Raw genomic sequence first — 20,961 nt, 5'->3', positions numbered from 1 at the left:
TGGAGTCAGGAGGAATCAGGAGGACCGCTGTGTGAGTCTCCTGCCCTGGGTGTCCTGAATTCCCACCTCATTGTGACTCAAAGGCCCTGGTGGGCAAAAATACAAGGGGATGGAGATGGGCATCCTCTGGGCAGGGGCTTTCACCATGTGCGAAGGCGAGGAGGGCAGAGGACTGGGGACGAGAGCATGAGCAAGCAGCACCCAGAGACAAGCTGGAGAAGCCATCACACCCCACCCGTTCCATCCTGCTGTCTGGTCCTGGAATCTAGGCAAGCAACAAGGAACTTTTTCAAGGCTATTTGTAGGGGCTGAGATTTTCTGCTTGGAAATAGCTGTCTGTTTCCTCCTGGTTTCACATCCCCATAGAAAAACCGTGATAAGTGGAAGAACAAAAAAGAAAAAAAGAGAGAAGGAGAAGAAATTTTGTTTTCTTTCCTGCCTCCCTCCCTCCCACCCAGAGGCCCCTGCAGTTCCTGATGCCATCCAGGAAAGCTCTGGAAGGAAGGAAAGCCTCCAGACAAGGCGCCCTTACCTGCCCTGAACCCTTGAGGCCCGGGACAGCCTGCCTGTGGGTGAGGCCGCACATGCTCGTTCCATCCACCTAGAGGAGCCGGTCACCTGGGGGAGGGACAGATGTTGCCCTCACATCCCAGCGCTTTGGCAGGAAGGCCTCTTCTTCCACACCCCTGCCCCAGCACCCTGCCCAGGACCTCAAGGAGGGGAGGTGAAGGCAGAGCTACGCGGTGTCCCTGCAGAATCAGGGGATCCCTGCCTTGGCCAGGAGCTGCACCCCACTCTGAACGCCGGGCAGCTCCTTTCAGTCCATCCTTCCAAAGCATGTAGGGAAACGGACTTTGGCCCAGTGGTTAGGGCGTCCGTCTACCATATGGGAGGTCCGCGGTTCAAACCCGGGCCTCCTTGACCCGTGTGGAGCTGGCCATGCGCAGCGCTGATGCCCGCAAGGAGTGTCGTGCCACACAAGGGTGTCCCCAGCGTGGGGGAGCCCCACGCACAAGGAGTGCACCCGTGAGGAAAGCTGCCCAGCGCGAAAAGAAAGAGCAGCCTGCCCAGGAATGGCGCCGCCCACACTTCCCGTGCCACTGACGACAACAGAAGTGGACAAAGAAACAAGATGCAGCAAATAGACACCAAGAACAGACAACCAGGGGAAGGGGGGAAATTAAATAAATAAATCTTTAAAAAACAAAAAAAACAACAACAACCAAAAAAACAAAGCATGTAATCAGTCAGCGATAGAAAAATCTTTCCATCACTGGCTCACAAAATGGTTAAAACAGATGGGCTCACCCTCATCCTCACCCCCATTTCCCTGAGAAATGGTTTTGTCAAGCCTCTCAGGGGTAATTTTTATAGCTCCAGGATGTGCTTTATTTCAAAAAAGTTTAGGGAGTTGCCATTGAGATGGAGGACACTGGAATTCTAGGGGACATGAAGATAAGGAAGATTCTAAGTGCCCTTTCTGACTCAATTCTGACAGTTTTGGAGAATAAGAGAAAATTAGCCCCTTCCTTTAGAGCCATGGGCCACGAGATAGGGCCGAGAAAAAGCTGGCAAGATCCTCCTCAGCTATGAAAGTGAGTCACAATGCAAGGGAAGCACATAGCTTGCTTTACATCACTTGCCGATATAGAGCATCCAATGCCCACAGTAGACCTATCTTGGGCAGGGCAGGTTAACTTACTTCCTTTGCAGGTGATGGAACCAAAACCAGGAGGGGCACTCTGCTGGCACGAGGTTTCACAGAGCGGAAGTGGGCGAGGCCAGGGTCTAAAGTCTGCCTGCTGAGGCTGTTGGCTGCAGGATGCAAATTCCGCACTAAGCGCCATCTCTTACCCTGCAGGATCCACCCTTCCCTGGCGGTGGGCCCTCCAGGAATGATGGACTTCACCTAGATGCCTCCATAGAGCACACGCGTGGTCGTGCCACCCTGGAAAGCTGAATCTCGCAGCTCACCACCCTGCCGGCTGCCCTGGGGGAGGCCCTGCCCGAGCTCCCTGATGAAGGCAGCCCCACCCGCCTACCACTCTATCCCAGTACCTTACCGCCTTTGGACACTGTCATATGTTTTCCTGTTAGTTTAGACTACAGCACCCATGGAGCAAGAAGGGTAGGAGCTCTCAAGAATGCATTCCACGTGCAGGAGCTTTGCCGTATCCCCAGAACCCAAGCTGGGTGCAGGGAAGGCTCTCGGGAATTGGAATTGCATCTGATGCACAGCACATCTCTCCGTGGGTAGAAACCAATGTGGCTGACTGTGGCTACTGCCTGGCGGCTGGAGCCTGGCCCCTCTCATGTTGGTGGATAGTTTGTATGTACAAAAATAGAGTTAATCTCTACATAGCATGCTGCAGCTCATTTTTTTTTACTTGACAGGAGATGGTGACCATTTCTCTAGAGTTTAGCAGATAAAGACCTAATTCTATCTTTTTCTTTCCAATTTACTTTATGCAGGTAAACACACATATAAAGATATTTACAATGGAATCATACTATTCTCAAAGAATTTCTTTCTCCTTCTTCTTCTCCATCTCCTCCTCCTCCCCCTCCACCTCCTCCATTTCCTCCTCCTCTTCCTCCTCCTCCTCCATCTCCTCTTCCTTCTCCTTCTCCTCCCCCTCCCCCTCCTTCTCCTCCTCCTCTTACCTCCTCCTCTTCCATCTCCTCTTCCTTCTCCTTCTCCTCCAACTCCTCCTCTCTCACATACAGCACTACTTACTAGGACTCTTATTTCCATGAAATAGATTCCCAGGAGTAGTATTTCTGGGTGGAAAGCTGTTCTCACTTTTTAAAACCAATTTTATTGATACATATTAATAAATACGTTCACTGTTAATTGTAACAGATGTTCTAGATTGCATCCCAATGTGAATGTTAAAATAATTATTCACTTTTCCACTGGCTTTGTATGAGAATACCTGCTCTCTGCATCCCACCAGCAAAATTTTGCCAATCTGGTAGAAATAAGGTTGGAAGCTTTATTCTAATTTAATTTGTATTTCTGTGGTTTTCCATTTGTTTAATGGTCATTTGGATTAGAATGTGACATTTCAATAATTATTTTTGAAATTAAATTTCCCCAAAGAAATTGAAAGTGTTTTGCTAGCCAAAGGAAGTAGCCTACCTCTTATCAGCATATTTATTAATTGTGACTATACCAAAATTTAGCAAGTTTCTCAAAGGAGAAATAACCATGTTTTGGTGTCTGATAGGACTGTTACCCAAAGGCAAGGATAAATTGTCTATACTCTTTACCAGTCCATTCACTCAATGTGGACACATGCACATTATTTCTTGGTTTCTTATATGCACATGTAAAATCTTCCACTGACATCAAATTTATGGCTGGATGATGATCCAACAATTCAGGTATCCTTGCTCTAGGCACACAGCATTATCTGGTAGGAAAGCAAAGAATGTCCTCCATTCACCTAGCTCTTGGGCTTCTTTTGGAAATTTTCACTAGCCATAGCATTCCCTTCCTGACGGAAAATTCTATCCTGTTTCCAATCAGTAATTAAATCTAACAACAAAGTTCCTGGAATCCAGACCCATTCCAATGTCTGTAACAAGGGCAAAAGCTTCCTACCTCTGAGTTCCCACCACCCTTTGTGGCTACCATGCCCCAAACTCTCCTCAAGGGTCTGCCAGATAAAGCCCAGAAACCAAAAACAAAGTGCCAGTCCTGGCCAAGGCCTCACCAATGCGACTTGTAGCTGGCCCTTGTAGCTGGGGGGGAACCAAGACTCCACCCTGGTCCTGTTCTGGATGATTGTGGATGACCCCACTCACCTTTGGCTTTTGCCCCTGCAGTCATACCATCTTTGCCTTCTCCTTGCCAACCACCTTAACCTCAAAGTCAGGATACATCCCTCAATTCCACTCATATTTCCTCCTCTGCTTGCTGGTGCTCCTTAGCACCTGCAAACCAAGGGTGACCTGCATCTCCCAGTTTGCCTTTGACCTCCATCCTCCACTGCAGGCTCCTGCTGATTTCTTAGTTCATCCACCTCCCTAGTGGTGGTGTACATGCTTGTGCACCATGAGTACATTATCAAAGGTTGCCATATGCATGGATGCCCGCCAAATGGCCATCATTTCAACATTGGCTTTCCATGCTCTCCTAACAACTCTTACAGTCACACTGAATCCAAGAGTCCCATCTTCTTTCACCAGTTCCACAAAGTAGATTTCACCAGCATTGGTTTCTGAAGGGGATAGTGGATGAGAAGAACCAGCACTCTGCACCAAACCAAAAGAATAAAAAGAAAACATGAAGGCACTCACCCCATCTATAAGCAATGGCACCACTTAGCTCCCAGCTGCTGACAGAAAGAACAAGAGCTTCATTTCCAGCTTTATTAGCTCCTCCCTGTATGGCCTGGGATGGTATTTTGGTCTCTTCAGACTCAGTTTTTCACAGTCCACAAAAATGGAACGAGAGAGCTCCCTCCTAACTTAGTGTGGCTGTGAATGACGTGCAGCACACAGCAGGGGCTCAATAAAGGTGGGTTCCCTCAAGTCTCCACTCATGATGTGAGCTTCTATGTTAAACTGACGTGTTCCAGAGACATCCTGGTAACTTCACACAGGATACACGGACAAGCAATGGCATACCAGATACCAGACAGACAAAAGCTTCTCAGGTGGAAGGAAACTTCAGGAAGAGCTTCACTAATTCCTAGCAATCATGGCTAGGATGGATGGCTGCTCCAGGGAAGGTGAGAAGAGAAAAATTTTCTATTCTGTACCAAGCATTTTGCTTGGTGCTATGACAATAACCATGTTAGATCTGTTCTCTCATTCATCCAATCATTCAACAACATTTATTGAGCACTAATTATGTGCCAGGCATTGTGCAAGTCACTGGGAATATGGCAGTGATAAGTGAGACATGATTCCTGCCCTTATTGAACTTACCATTTACTGTGGGACAGACTTTTAACAAACAGATTCCCAATTAACCCCAAAAAGTTGTGATGCTAAATGCAGTTGTGATAAAGTGCATGAGATAAAGTGCATGTTATCATCTGGAGGCTCAGAAATGTAAGAACACGTAGCCAGGCAGTGGAAGAACCAAAAGGTGAACCCACGTTCAGGCGATAGGAGCACTCACAGAACTGGGGGGGTCTCAGCAAGCAACAGCGGGAAACCAAGCCAGAGTCACACAGGGCTAGGAGGGAACGCCCAGGCTGCTGTGGATGTCCCACTGGCCACACAGCCCACGTCCAGCAGCTGGGCCCAAGGGCACTCCAGGCTCTTGTCCATTCTGTCCCCTCTCCTAGGCTGTGTCCTAGTTGCTACATTGGAAAATGTAACCTGGACACAGAAAATAAACAAGCTGGAGTAAATGGAATAATGATCTATCAAAAAGAAGACTTTCCAAAGAGACTGGTATAGTCACAGACAAAACCCTAGCCTTCCCAGACCACCCCACGCACACACCCCATGGTATTTGGTCTCAATTTTAAAAATCAAAGAGTGAAACAGCCTTTGAGAGTTGACACCCAACGTGCCCCAGGAGCTTCCTGGCAGTGAAGCTGCCCGGTGGCCCAGGGATCCTGGGCCCTGGCCGTTCTCCAGGCTGGGTCATGAGAGTCATGGCTGTGGTGACCCTCAGCATCCTGCCAGAAAGCAGGGTCCAGAGAAAACCAGGCTCGGAGAACACCAGTCTGAAGCCCCGCTTCTGGCCAAGGGAGCCTCTGATGTGTGGCCCGGTGGTTAAGCTTTTGCCTGTGGAGTCAGACTCCTTTGATTTGAATCCCAGTGTGGGTGCATACCCTCCGTGGGCCATTGGGTGTGCTCCTCCTTCTCTCTGTGCCTTAGGTACCACATCTCTTAAAAGAGTTTTTAATTGTAACTATCTTCTAGGGTTGCCTTAAAGACTCCATGAGATGGTACCTGAAAGTATTTAGGATGCTGCCTGGCACATAGTTAAGCGCTCAGTGCACATCAGCTGCCCGTCTTCTCTTGCAGACCCCCTGCATCCGGTTCTTCATAGGAGGCCCTGTCTGGGTGAGCTCCATGGCCAAAGAGGCAGGGATTTTCATGAAGCCCTCCATCATAGCAGATAATGATAGCAAAAGTGGAGCATGAGGCTCTGAGAAGTGGAATGACTTGCCTGTTTCCATCAGGGTCCCAGAAAGAGCTAGAAGGTGCATAGGCTCAACTTGGGTCATGGAAGAGAGTTTAGTGAAAGGCCTGTTTTCAAAGGCATTGGCAGCATTTAGAGAAACTGATAAGGAACAGGTTAGGTGCTGTGCAGCTAGAAATAATGGGAGCCTTTACTACCCCTAGGCCTGAAGGGCCAAAAGGGGGAGCAGTTGATGGAACCTAGAGAGAGGAGTTACATGGCGAAGACTGCCTGATGGGCACTGTGGTATTCAAAGGAACACAGCCAGCTCGTGGTGGTCATGCAGAGGTAGAGTGAAAAGCTGTCCTCACTCTTCCTCAACCTCCAGGCTTCTGTTGGATCTTCCCCTGAGCGGGGGCTACCAGAAAACAGAGGGCAAGGCAGGCTGCTGATAGTCCAAAAACACCAGCTTCACAGGGTCCAAAGCAGTAGGCAGAGGCCGGAGAGGGGTCTGGTAGAACACAGGGAGACTACCCCACCCAGCATCTGAAGTGACACTGCTAGAGGACGGCGGAGGCAGGATGGAGGCACACAGATGACTGGTACACCAAAGATGGGCTTTAGGATCTTCCTCCCTGATGGGGGCTGCGCAGAGCAAAGCCCTTGAGTTTCCAGCTTCGGGATGAATCAGAGGCCAAGAATAGGAGCTGCCTGATTGTCTATTCATTGCCCTTTGCAGAAATCCATCTCTTCATGTTGTCATTGCCAGGAATAATTATAATGAGCAACTATGGGTACTGAAGGCTCAAACACTGTGCCCTGTGGCCCAGGTACTGACTAAGAGCTTACTCCCCTTTATACTCTTCTCAAAACCAAGCAAGGCAGAAATTTATTTCCATTCTACAGATTAGAAAACTGAGACATTAAACTCCTATCCACCTGACATGGCAAATAAAGAGAAAAGGAGGACTTCAAAGGCAGTGCTGTTAGGCCCCACCACCTGTTCTCTCTCCTCCAAATTCTAGGAAGTGAGCAGAGGAAAGGAGTACCTTTACTGGCAGAGGGGAAAGTGGAGGCACCGGTCTGGGCACTGAGCTCTGAGCCTGAGCCTTTTCTACTTCTTCAATATTTCTCTCCTGATCTTGTGTGTGTGAAAGAAAACATCCCTGATTCCCGTCACCCAGGCTGTCCATGATGAAGATCCCAGCATTGGCTGTGCCGCTATTCATTTCCTTGTTTGGGGTGTGCTCACAGACACCTATAAAAACAAGCCAAGGGAAATGGACTTAGCCCAGGGTTAGGGCATCCGTCTACCACATGGGAGGTCCGCGGTTCAAACCCTGGGCCTCCTTGACCTGTGTGGAGCTGGCCGATGCGCAGTGCTGATGCGCATAAGGAGTCCCTGTGTAGGGGAGCCCCATGCGCAAGGAGTGCGCCCCGTAAGGAAAGCCGCCCAGTGCGAAAGAAAGTGCAGCCTGCTGAGGAATGGCGCCGCCCACACTTCCCGTGCTGCTGATGAGAACAGAAGCGGACAAAGAAACAAGATGGCAGCAAATAGACACAGAGAACAGACAACCGGGGGAGGGGGGGAATTAAATAAATAAATAAATCTTAAAAAAAAAAAAAACAAGCCAAGAAGAAGTCAGCAGCTGGGAAACGTGGGCAGCTCTACGTGGAGCACAGCACTTTCTTCCAGTGACAGAGGGACTTTCAGAGCTCCAGGGAAGGATGTAAGCTTAGCATCTAGGGAAGGATGGTGCTTTAAGAAAAGAGGGAAGGAAGATATGAAATGTGATTTCAAAACCTAAATGGCGCTTAAGTAACCCGACTATGAAAACACCAGATCAGAGGAGAGAACATCAACTCCTCCTTATTAAGCTCCTGCCAGGTACAAATCCTAGATCTATATGCCTTCCCATCTTCTCATAGTCCCATGAGGAAGGTGTTATCCCAATTCAAACTTGAGAAAACAAAGCCAAAAGGATTAAGTCACTGGCCTAAGTCCCCGCAGGCAGTACGTGGCAGTGCTCTTAAATCCAGCCTCTCTGGATTTTGAGCACTCAGCAGCATCTCCAACCTGTAGGGCTCTTTCTGGGGTACTTGGTAATAACCAAACTAGGATACAGCCTGGGTGACTGATCCCTGTGTACCCCACATCTAACCCTTGACCTGGCAAAGAACAGAGGAAAGAACATGAAGTCATGAATTAAAAAGTGAATCCTTGAGCAAGGCATTTAAGAATGGTGACCTCAATTTCCTTACACTAAATAGAAGTAATATAGCAACTACCTGGTAGGGTTTTGGTAAGGATTAGGGAGACGGTAGATAGATGATAGATAGATAGATAGATAGATAGATAGATAGATAGATAGATAGATAGATAGATAGATAGATAGGTAGATAGATAGATAGATAGATAGATACATAGATACATAGATAGATACATAGATAGATAGATAGATACATAGATAGATACATAGATAGATAGAATGATAAAGGTATGTATGTGTGGATGGATGGAAGTATGGATGGATGGATGGATGGGTGTACAGATGGATGAGAGAGAGGGATATAGAAAGATGATAGATATACAGATGATGGATGGATAGATAATAGATGATAGAATTATGTATGTATATATGGTAGAATGATAAGTGGGTGTATGGATGGATGATAGGTAGATAATAGAATGATAAATGAAAGGGTGAATGGATAGGTAGAATGATAAATGGATACATAGATGAGGGATGGATAGATAGATAATAAATATATGTACATATGGATGGATGGATGATAGAATGATAAATGGATGTGTAGATGAATGACAGAGAGAGATAGGGATATTGATAGATGATAGATATATAGATGATAGATGGATGGATGGATGGGTAGATAGATGATAGAGTGCTTAGTCCATTGTAGAGCCTCAATAAATGTATTCACTGTTAATATTAGGTGCTCAATATATGTATGTGGGAAGAAGGAATAGTAGATTTCTTTAGAGTGGGACATACAAACACACAAGTAGATTTACTATATTCAAAACAGACTCATTAGCCCTGAGAGATGTGCCCACGCTCACATGTTGAATGGATTTGATTAGGAGTTATTCCAATCTAAAGGTATTCAGTAAGGAGCTGTGGGGCCACCATTGTCTAATGCTGTATTCCTGGCCGTTTCCTTCAAATGTCCTCTTGTCCTTGTCCCTAGCAATATGGTAAGCACTGGGCCTTTTCTTCCACAACCTCCCAAGAGACTGTGGGGGACTTGTGATGGGTTGAAAAGCCAACTTTGCAATTGGTGCCCTGACTAAAAGTAAGACAAGCTAGGAGACCTTTTGCAGGTGATTAAAACTCACTTTACCGTAGACCTTGGTGGCTGCTCCTGATAGGAATGTTATCAGTCTGGCCCTGACTTCCCACAAGACTGGCTGCCCCAACAGCAAAAAATGTCCTGGTGGTCCATCTGTGCCCATAGATCCAGCCAGCATCACCGTGGAAATGCCTTCCTGTGGCTACGGGAATGCAGGTCATGGCTGTGGAAGGAACTCAAACTCTGATGAAGGAAGGATGCCAACAGGTGGCTGAGGTCCCCCAGAGAAAAGACATGTAATTCCTAGCCATCGTGGGGAACCCATTGTCCAAAATTCTTCTGAAACTAGTGGCTTGAGGATCACAGACTTTGGGTACTGGTTTTTGACAACCCCCATCACAACAGGCCATCCTTGAACTACTCTGAATTGAGAAACATCAGCTGCATTCTATTTCCTGACAACAAATTGGATCATTTGGCTGCGCCTCTCGGTCCCACTTTCATGGGAAATACTGGGAGGGAGACAATATTGCGGGAAGAACAGTAATCATGTTGGGAAACCTAACAGAGACCATAAAAGGAAGGTTGGTGTTTGCAGAAGTCCCAGGGCAGGCTCAGGCCCCTGGGTGAGAGGCCACTGCTGGGACCCAGGACAGCCTCCTGACACCCTCCCATGGCTTCCAGGCCACGACAGCCAGACACCTGGGAATGCCATCAGGGGGCTGCATGTCTGTGAGAGCACAAGAGCATGCATGGTTCCTGGGGGGCAAGGCAAAATGGGGTGCCTGTGTGTGGACTCTAGACAAGGGTGGATGATGTGACATGAGGCTTTCCTGCACATAAGAGGAATTTGTGCAATGCCACATCCCTGGAGTGGGAGGGAGAAATCCATGTGCCTGAATTTGCAGGCAGCCTGCACTTAAATTCTAGAACTGTTCAACCAAATAGCAGTGGTGGTCCCAGGCAATTGGGGGTGGGGGCATTAACCTCCCCCATTATCTCCATCAATCCCTGAAAAACTGCCCCAAATAAACATAATAATATTATTATTCATTACAAACAATTGTTGCTTTCTCATTCTTATCTAAAGGATGAATAAAAGCATCTTTTTAAAAAATTCACTCTTTTGGTTGATCTATAAAATGTCTGGCTGATCTGTAACAGGGGCACCAAAAAAGAAGAGCCTGCATGCTATGTGAATTCAACTTCAGAACAGCTTCCCAGGCCTCTTTGCCCTGCCTAAGCCCCTCCTAGGAAGACATCCTGGTGCAGCCACTTCCAAAAAGGACTTCAGGTACAATAAGGATGTCCTCCCTGACATGCATGGAAAAGTGGGCAGGAAAAGAAAACAACCAATGGGTGGGCCCAGCTGTGAACTGGGTACACCATACCCTTTCAACAGAACAAGCCAAGGCAGAAGCCAAGTGTATTGATTTGTGCCCCCTGCATTGCTTCTTTGCAAGCCACTAACTACTGCAAGGACAGCAATGCAGAAGACCCCCCAGGGACACAGAGACCCAGTGCCCATGGCGATCATGTGTTCCTAGACATCGAGGTGGCCCTTCTGCCTCCCTAACCTGGCTCAGATGTACCTTTCGGCTGAGAAACCATTAATTCTAGGTTGCCCGGAGAGTTCTGGACCATTCTAACAGCTATGTTGAATGCGAAGCCCTCCAGGCCGATGTGATTCAAGGCCACTATCTGCCCTCCTGGAAGAAGAAGGCATCTCAATAAGAAAGGGCAGTTCCTTAAAGCAGTATCCCTGGCTGTGTACGAAGCAGATATACCTGGTTTCATCTTTCCAGCTCTTTCTGCTAGTTCACCAGGTATAATAGAAGAGATGAAGATTCCAGAGTTCACTGTGCTCACATCTTCTCCTTCATTCATGACAAAACTATAATCCAAGACAGTGTTTCTTGTTAAGAGGATATGTAATAATTTGGTAGCTCGGAGATGTTGGGTCATCAGCCAGTAAGTGCCATAGCTGATATTTGCACACACGTGTCTAATTCTCAAGAAGCTCTTTTTCCTCTGCCCCAACACATGGAGAAAACTAGATAAACAGCCATGAGGGCAAGCACAGCCAAAGCTAGGAAGGCGACTCACCCAGGTGTGCTCAATTCTGCTCCAGGAGCTCATCAGAAACTAGAAAGAGTTGATTTTTCAACCCAGCACCTTGTCTCAGTTTCTCATTTTTTGTGTGGTTTTAAAGATCTTCAAAGGTGGTAACAAGAGATGAGAAGATTGGTTATTCTTCTCTATCCCTAAGAAGCTAACTATACTATAGAAAGGCTGTTAAAAGGCATTAGGGGGAAAGAAAGCCTTTGCCAATCTTGCACTTAGATTCTCAAGATATGCACCCAAAGGCTTATGGAGGCAGAAAGGCAAACTTTAACCTTAAAATCTCATTGATCTTGGGGGAAACTGAAAGGGAGGAAAAGCAGAAGTGACCCCTGAAGAAGGCAAACTGGGAGAGGAAGGACAGGAAGGTAGAATAGAAAGTCAAAAGGGACAAGTGCCCGCCCTGCCCAGGTGTAAAGATGGAACCTCACCCAAGGGCAGCCGGGAGCTGCTTACCAAAGCCACAGCATGGGTCATGCTTCAGTGTCATGCAAATGATTTCCTGATCCAGTTCTGCTGGAAAGCTCTTTGTCCTGTTGTTTTGTGAGCCTAGAGATGGAATCAAAGCAATACATGTGCTTTCCCCAAAATTATTTGGGACCTAATACAAAAAGAGAGAATGGTACTTGACAAAGTGAAAACAAACTCTGAGAGCAAACTGAGTTTAAATTTAGTCTCCTGACAGTGCTGGGAAGAGATCATTGAACACACAGTTCTGGCTAGCCTTACTGGATCAGTGTGAGGGACTTCGGGGTCTAAGAGCAGAGGTTGGAGCAGGGTGGGCTCTCCAGGGGTGCTGGCCTGGAAAGGGTGGTTTCCTGACTTACTATAGCTTTTGTTTTCTGCATTGGACTTGGACCAACCACAGAAGGTGAGCAGAGAGGTGCCTGTCTGCCAGTGAAAATCAAATGGGGAGCTCAGGATGGACAGCAAAGCCTTCCCTCCTTCACTTCTACTAATCGGGGGTGACACCAGCCAGCAGCCAGCCAGGGCACCCTGGAGCACTTCCCCCTCAGAGGAGTCCTTGGGGAGTGGCAGGCAGGCTGAGGCAGGGAGTTGGCATGCCTGTGCTGACAGAGCACATGGAGAAATGCCCAGGGGGTTCCCTCACAGCGGAGCTTTCTGCACCTCTCCTTCCTCCAGGTGCCACGGTGGATGCTCAGAGGCAGTTCATGATTAAGAGGTGCCCGGTGGCCTGCCAGATCCAACCCACATATAAATAGTTCTTCTCCTTAAGGAGTGTCTTTGTCCTTGCCCTTCATTGGAAACTTGCCGGAGGATGTCGGAGACAGGGACGGTTGTCTACTCCACATGTTTGCTGGTGAACCCTGGTGGAGAAGAGTCCAACCCCAGCCCCTTGGGTCTGCAGGAGGAGCCGCAGCCCTAAGGGATGCCACGCTTTCCTACTCATGCCCCTACCCCCTCGCCCCTCCTCCTTCAGGGGCCAGAGCACTGGGGTTCTCTCAGCCAAAGCTCTAACACATCTCAGAGCCACTTGCCAAGCCAAAGGCAGACGTTGACTGTGAGAGCACTTCCCAACTCTAAGTCGCTTTGAAAATAATTTAAAAAAAAAAAAAAGAAAGATTATGGACATTATTTGGGAAGCAGCCTGAAATGGCAGTGAGGGATTTAAAGCAAGCCTCGGGAGTAAGGTTTCCTTTACCCCAAATGGATCCTGCGGCCTGGTCGGTATCAGTGCACACGTTCAGAGCTGGCGGCCCACAGAGAGGGGTGGAAGTCCTTGGCTTCTGGATTGAACAGGTGCTCTGAAGCTGTCCCCGGCCAGTGGAGGGGCTGCAGAAAGCAACCCAACAAGACAAGGAGAGGCAAGATGAGACAAGGCCAGGTAAGGCAAGGGAGGAGATGCTCTTGGCATTTCAGATGGAGGCCTGGGGAAGGCCGCCCAGGCCCCGTCCTCTGGCAGGTGAGAAGATCAGCTCCGGCTATCAGGAGTCCATTGGGAAGGACAGCTCTAGGGTCTTACTTCCCAGCTGAGCTCACCCCCAGCCCCATCCCCACCAAGGAGCCAGGCTTGTGAGGACAGCCATGTAGAACACTCCAGAAGAATCCAGCTGCCTCCTGCACAGTGTCAAGAGTCCTCCATCTATACCACAGGAAGCAGAAGAACCATTTGGTTAAGCCCTGCCCAAATTTCTGAGCCACAAAAGCATGATCAGAGTAACTAAATGGTTGTCATTTAAGCCACTTGTTTGAGGCTAGTTTGTTACTCAGCATTAGAGACTCCAACAGTTTTGTCTCATTATTAGTGATTTCATTTGCAGCCAGTAGCAATGCATATTTGCACCTATAGAATTTAGGCCATAATTTTCCAAGAATAACTTTAAGATATCTGTGCATTGAGGGTCAACTGAATCACCCAAGCCCTATTGCCAAAACAGATGCAGAACTTTTCCTGAAGAAATGGTTCAGAGAGCCGTCTTCATTGGTCACCTGCTGCCTGTGAATCCAGACTACCTATATAACTTGTAGGGCTCTAGGCTCTTTTTTAACATTACAGATCATCATGTTATAGTGTAAAGTTGTGTTTATGAGCTCATTATTTTCTTGTATAAATTCAATAACAAGTAGTACGCTGATAGGTGAGATAGCATAGTGCAAATATTTGGGACACAGGGTCTGGAGTTCACTGCATGGGTTCAAATCCCAACCCCTCAGTTTCCTCCTCCATGCAGTGGTTAATACAACAGAAGCAGATTCACAGGGATCCTAGGGTCCAATTAGTAGGTGGTGTACAGAAGTGACTAGAACCATACCCAGCTCATGATAAGACCAAAAAGACTTAATGCAACTCATTCGTTTCTTCCTCTTCAATTGCATAGCACCACCTAGTTCTTTTTTCACCAAAAGATAGGGGTAAGGTAGTAGGGGTGATGGGATGCAGTGCTTGTTTGTGTTGAGCATAAAACAACTCCCAGCCTTCACTAAAGCTCTGCAGAGTGAGTTGACAGTTGGCTACCCCAGTGATTTATACCTTCCCTAGACATCAGACCCCCTTTAAACAATTCCTTCAGGTGCTGATCACCCCAGCATGCCAAACACATGGGCGTTTGGGGCCCAGGTGCGACGGCTTGCTCGGTCGGTAGAGGTGGGGTCTGGCTGCGGACGAGGGGTTGGTCCCACTTGGGACGAGGGGTCGGTCCGGCAGCAGACGAGGGGTCGGTCTCACAGGGGTTGCGCAGTTCGGCTGACGGGGTCGCCCAGCAAAGCCGGCGACAAAGGGGTCGCCCGGAGAAGCAGGCGACGAACTGGGGACAAGGGAGGCCAGGCCCTTGTCGGGGGCTCTCAGGACTGGAGGGCGCATGGCAGAAGAACTACCGCGGAGACAAGGTAAACACGCAAGTCCAACTTTATTGAGGGAGAGGCAACAGTTTTATAGGGGCTGGGGAAGGCTGATTGGTCGAAGCCACGCCCTGTTCTGATTGGTTGCCGGAGAAAGGTCAGTGGGCAGTACTGGACGGGGGAGGGGTGGTGGTTAGGGATTGGCCGTCGCTGTTGCTGGGGGAAGGGGCAGGGTTTAGGGATTGGTGGCTACTGTTGCTGGGGTGGAGGGCAGACTGGAGTTTCCCGCCCACGCCTGGCTGTTGCGGCTGTCGGGGGAAGGGAAGAGGGCAGACTGGATTTTTCCACCCACGCCTGGCTGTTGCTGCTGTCGGGGGAGGGAAAAGGGCAGACTGGATTTTTCCACCCTGCACCTGCGCAGGGAGAAAGAAGAAGAAGGGTGCCGCCCCACAGGCATTGTGTGGCACCATCCGGGAGGAGGGGCGACCGCGGAAGCATGGCTGCCGAGAAGGGGAGACCCGAGGGCACTCTGCGCCCATGCCGAGCTCCCTTCAGGGGTGGCGGTGAGTCCGACCAGCCACCCTATTATGGGGGCAGCGGCTTGGCCTGCCACGGCCGCTCCCCCGCCAGGCCAGCAAACCACACTTCAGCCCGAGGGGTGACCGCACCCAGGCAACAGAGGCACAAACCCACCTGCCTCTGACTCCCTCCCCACCACTGTCCAGGTTGAAGGCGTCCAGGGATGTGCAGGGCCGGCCTCCCTCGCCATCTTCGAGCCCACGTGCAAACAGCGCATTTCCTGAGCTCAAGAGTCTCTGAATCCAACTCGCAGGCATGGGCCCCCCCAGGGGGGCAGCATTCACGCTGGCCATTTGCACAGACTTGCTGAGGTCTGGATTGGGGGAGGGAAAAGCAAACAAACACACATGGGGGAGGTCTGCTTCTGCTGTGCGGGGACAGCGACAGCCCACTCACGCCCCGCTCCGCTCCCCCTTCCCTTCCCACTAGCTCATGGGACTCTTCTGATTGGCCCCGAGAATGCCCGTCCTCCTAACTAGCACGTGCCAGTACAGAGATCTCAGGGAGAGAAGGCAGAGGCACATGGCCGTCCTCCCCAGGAGCTGCGGGACTGGACGCGCGGGGCTACCCGAAGCCCTCATGGGAGTGAGGATCCCTCAGCTCCCCGCGGACGCCTGCATGGAAATGAACTGCGGCCACCCCTTCTGCTCCTCGCCTTTACAAAACCATCCTTGCAAACACTTCTCTGGGTGACAAATGAGGTTTCAAACCACTTGGGCTCCTGAGATGAGGCTCTGTCCTCTGGGACATAATCCTTGATAGCTACACGGCTCAGTGGGCCCATTGGTTGCCCTGGCAATGACATTTAAGCTGGGATTCCCATTTTTTCAAATACAAATACCTGCGAGATGTGTCAGGTCTCCCAGCTTGGACACGTTTGCCCTTTGTCCCTCCATGCCTAAAGGTTAACCAATGACCCCGGTGAATTCCTCAACTCAGTACGATAGATGCAGGGGACTCTTGCGATTCACTCTTCACATGATTAACATGAAGGAGAAATTGGGATTTGATTGATAGAACCCTTAAAATAACCAGACTTCACACCAAGCCAAGTTTGTTCTTCTAAAAAGAAAAACGATGATTATGGTTCGACCATCTGCTCCCTGCTGAGACAGAGCAGGAAGGAATGTTTGAGCACAAGGCGCTTAGGTAGCTCCAGTTTTCAGAGTGTGCAAGTGTGTGTGTGAGCATGTGTGTATATACATGAACATGTGTGTGAATGCGTGTGTGGTGCACGTGTGAGAATGTATGCACACATGTGTGCACATATATGCATGTGTATATGCATATACTTTTGTGTGTACGTGTACACATGGATGTGTGTGCAGTTGTGTGCATCAAACACACTGCAGCATCTACACTGCAAGGACTTCTGTGGGCATTAACCCCTCACACAGAAACGTCTCTTCCCTCCAGTGGTGTCCAGTTGGTTGCCAGGGCTTGCCCACTGAAAACTCTAGCCTTTAAAAAGCACTTCTGGAAAGGAGATTTGGCTCAACAGATAGGGCATCCACCTACCACATGGGAGGTGCAGGGTTCAAACCCAGGGCCTCCTGACCTGTGTGATGAGCTGGCCCATGCACAATGCTGATGCGCACAAGGAGTGCCCTGCCATGCATATGTAGGGGAGCCCCATGCACAAGGAGTGCACCCCGTAAGGAGAACCACCCAGCACAAAAAAAGCACAGCCTGCCCAGTTGTGGTGCTTCACACATGGAGAGCTGATGGGGCAAGATGATGCAACAAAATGAGACACAGATTCCGGGTGCCGCTGACACAAATGGACACAGAAGAACACAAAGCAAATGGCCACAGAGAGCAGACAACTGGTGGTGGGGGGGGGCGGGCGTGGAAGGGGACAGAAATAAATTTTTAAAAAGTATTTAAAAATAAATAGATAAATAAATAAAAAGCACTTCTTGTGAGCTTTCTGCATGCACAAGGTCTTAGGGGATTGTGACTCAGGTAGGGTGGGTAAGCAGCAAGGCACAGAAGCGCAAGTCTGGGCGGTTATCTGCTTTGATTCATTTAATCCTCATGTGACCCCTCCATAGCTAGGGAATAATCTGCCCATTTTACAGATGTGCAAACATGAGGCTAACAGCACGTGAATAGCTCACTCAAGGATCCAAGGCTGGTGTGCTAGTTTGAGGCTTTTTTTGGTCCCCAGAAAATTATGTTCTTAAAGCTCATCCATTCCTGGGGCGTGCGCCTATGGTGGGGGGAACTTCTTTTGATTAGGTTGCCTCAGTACAGCATGACCCAGGGTGGGTCTTAATCCTCTTCCTGGAGTCCTTTATGAACAGGATGAAGAGAGAGAAACACGAGGAATTAGCCACAGGAACAGAGAGAGAAAGCCACGAGCGTGAGGAGCTGGAGCAACGAAGCTGGAAGGGAAGGGAGAGCTCAGCAGACGCCACCATGTGCCTGGCCACGTGGCAGAGGAGCCCAGGAGCAGCTGGTCTTTAGGAAGAGAGCATCGCCCGATGGGGCCTTTTTGTAGGTGTTTTCACAGCCTCAGAACTGTCAGCTAATAAATCCCCCAAACAGCTAGTGAGTGGTGATCCAGGAGTCACGCCCAGGCCTGCTGACTCCACAGAGGAGCTGAGGACACGAAGACCATGCCAGTAGCACAATGGGTCAGTTGGAGGCAAGTGCAGGTGGCCTGGGCCCAGAGGGACAGAAGGATGGGACCTGAAGCTCAGACATGGGGGACAGTGATAGCCGCAGGGCCACTGTGGGGTGCTCTGGGCAGAGATGATGGTGCCGGGGCTCAGCTCGGAGATTTGGCTGGATGGGGTGAGGCTTTGCCTAGAGGTTGGGGGTACAAGAAGAAGGGGCTGTCCCTAGGGGAGGGGCATTCCCTGAGGTCATGGAGGAGGGAGAGGGAGGCTCTGTCCCCAACCAGGAGAGCAATCAGGAGACTGAGGCAGAAGCCCGGGGGTCAGGATGGAGACTGGGGCGGGGGAGGACATGAGTGTGCTGGGGTCCTGCCTTCAACGTCACCTCCTCTGCCCCAAGCAGGGCTCTGTAAGAGCTGAGGGGTGAGGGGTGGGCCAGGGGCTGCTGGTGCTGTCAGGCCTCCGGTGGGCATCGGTTGGGTGGGCAGTCAGAGCAGGCTCAGCTGGCAGGTACGAGAGCGGAGAAACAAGTAAAGGAGAGCTTGAGAATCCCTTCAGGAGTGGAAAGATGGGTCATCAAGGACACCCCAAAGCTGCCACCCAGCCGAAGGGAGTGGGCATTATCTGTTCACAGACCACGGGGGACTTGTGGCTGAGACATGGCACCCCGGAAGCAGCCCCCGAGTGTCTAGCTCAGCCTGGACTGTGAGGACCAAAGTCCAGGTGAGTCCCAGCTTTTCAAGGTGTGGGAGTCACAGGGGCTGAGGGGATGGGAGGCAGAGACCCCGGGCAGCCCCCTGAGCCCACAGCGTGCTGCAGCCACTCGACTCACGGGAGGGGCTTAAGGGACGCCCCCCCAAAAGGACCGAGAAAGACCGACAGGACCTGCTCTGCCCAGGGACAGAACCTGCCTAATTTATTCCAGAAATTACACCCTTGTCAAAGCTCGGTGGTTTTTCTCTCTCCCCAGGAATCCAAACAGAGCTATAAAGTAATATGCTTGTTGAGACAACTCACAGAAGAATGGCTAAGAAACCATTTAGAAAATGTTCAACTACTCAACCATCAGAGATGCAAAATAAAGCCACAGTAGCAAACCGTTTTCACCCATCAAATGAACAAAGATAAACATGGTAATATCTTTTCCAGCAAGGATGCAAGGAAGCAGGCTCGAGGATACTAGGCATGGGAATGGCACTCAGGAAATTAGGGCTCTTGAAAATTTCCATGCTCTTGTACCTGATAATGGCACTTCTGAGCTCGAGCTTAAAGAAACAATATAAGGCATAGAAAAACCTCTTTTCCAAGGAAGTGTATCTCAGTACACTGACAATATTGCAAAACCAAAAGTAAATGAAATATCTAAAAACAAGGAATGGTTAAGCACATGTTGAATTCCCACACAAATCATTCATTCATTCATTCATTCATTCATTCATTCATTCCCATTTGACACACGCCTGCTCCCTGCTGGGCTGTAAAGGCAGCAGGAGGTGGCCCTGTCTTCAAGGGACTCCCGGTCTGCTGTGGACTGAAGTTAGATGTATCGACCCATGCAAACGGCAGGCTACCGCAGGTCTACCCAAACAAGGGAGTGGTTGGCTCCGGCTGGCAAGGGAGTGTAGGACAGTCAATCAGGGAGGGCTTCCAGTGGGAGGCTGCCCTTGAACTTGGTCTTGAGGTGTCGGGCTGCTCTTGGAGGTCTGAGCCTGGAAGAAGGCAGGACCCATGCTGCAGGCAGAGGCACCTCTGAGCACCAAGGCGCAGAACCTGAGATGTCCATGTGGGGTCAGCAGCCTGCAGGCCGGCTGTGGTGCAGACAGAGAGCAGAGAGAGGGGTCAGGGGAAGACGTAAGTCAGGGCTGGGGCCGGACGGCGAGGAGTCTTCCAGAGGCGTGGGCTGGTCTCTGCAGACAACCGAGAGCCACCGACAGACATTCAGCAGGGGAACGACACTACCGGACTGGTCTTTTCCAAGGCCACTCTGAAGACTGGGGCAAGGATGGACTGCAGGGGCCATGCCCACTAGGGAAGACCTGGGGAGGTGGGCTGGGAGGAGAGGGCGCAGGTCCAGACCCTCCCCATTTCCTACAGGGTGGTGGGGGGTCCCATTCGAACAAGGCCATCCTGGTGGAGGGAGGTGGTTGGAGCAGGTTGTGTGGCCACACTGAGCCTGAGGACAGCATGGGGCCACGAGACGGAGGTGACCAGTGCTCGGCTGGATGCAATCATTGAAAGTGGTGCCTACAGAGAGTTTCTAATATGAAGAAATCTTTTAAAACCCAGGAAAAATGGTCTAAAATAGTCCTTTGTGATGCAAATGTTAGATTCCTGAAGTCTCATGGTGGTAAAATCTGCTGCTTGGGAAAACAGTATATTATGAGCAAAATAGGCTTAGAAGGACTAATTGCCCAAGTGAGCCTGTGAAATCTTTATAAATATTTTACACTCCCTGAAATCAGGCTGTAAAAGCAATATTCATGGTCTTTTACCCACGGCACCTCGGCAGGGGCAGGTAAGTCAGGTATAATTAATTTACATTCATCATCCCCAACTCCCTAGAAACATCTTGGCACTGCCACCCTGTGGTTTCAATGAAATGCTCATGGATTTATCTGGTTCTGTGCAAATAGTCTGCCACCTAAGATCCTTTTTTCATTTTGTTTTCTGAGTTAGGTTCTGCAGCCAAATGCTCAGACCATGGGACCCAGTGGTAGAGCTCCCATGGGAGCTGGCACACCCGAGCAAGATCTCCGTGAGCCGGAACGGAGCCGCTGCTCCTGCTCTCACTGAGCACGGCCCGCAGACACCAACCTTGCAGCATGACACGCACCGTCCCCCTGGATGGAACCCTACATTATGAGAAGGGCAGAGCTGCTCAAATGAGGAAACTGAGGCTCAGAGAGGGGAAATGAGTCTCTCCGAGTGACGCGGCTC

General features: G+C 49.8%; 1 pseudogene; it reads right to left on the bottom strand.

The window, feature by feature from the left end:
* Nucleotides 1–20,961, bottom strand: part of LOC131278914 (FERM and PDZ domain-containing protein 2-like) — a 104,620-nt pseudogene that overhangs the window by 19,026 nt on the left and 64,633 nt on the right.

Source organism: Dasypus novemcinctus, chromosome 6 (genome assembly GCF_030445035.2).
Source record: "Dasypus novemcinctus isolate mDasNov1 chromosome 6, mDasNov1.1.hap2, whole genome shotgun sequence".
Lineage (NCBI taxonomy): Eukaryota > Metazoa > Chordata > Mammalia > Cingulata > Dasypodidae > Dasypus > Dasypus novemcinctus.
Note: the sequence above shows the minus strand (reverse complement) of the source record. Positions and strands in the feature narration are given on the sequence as shown.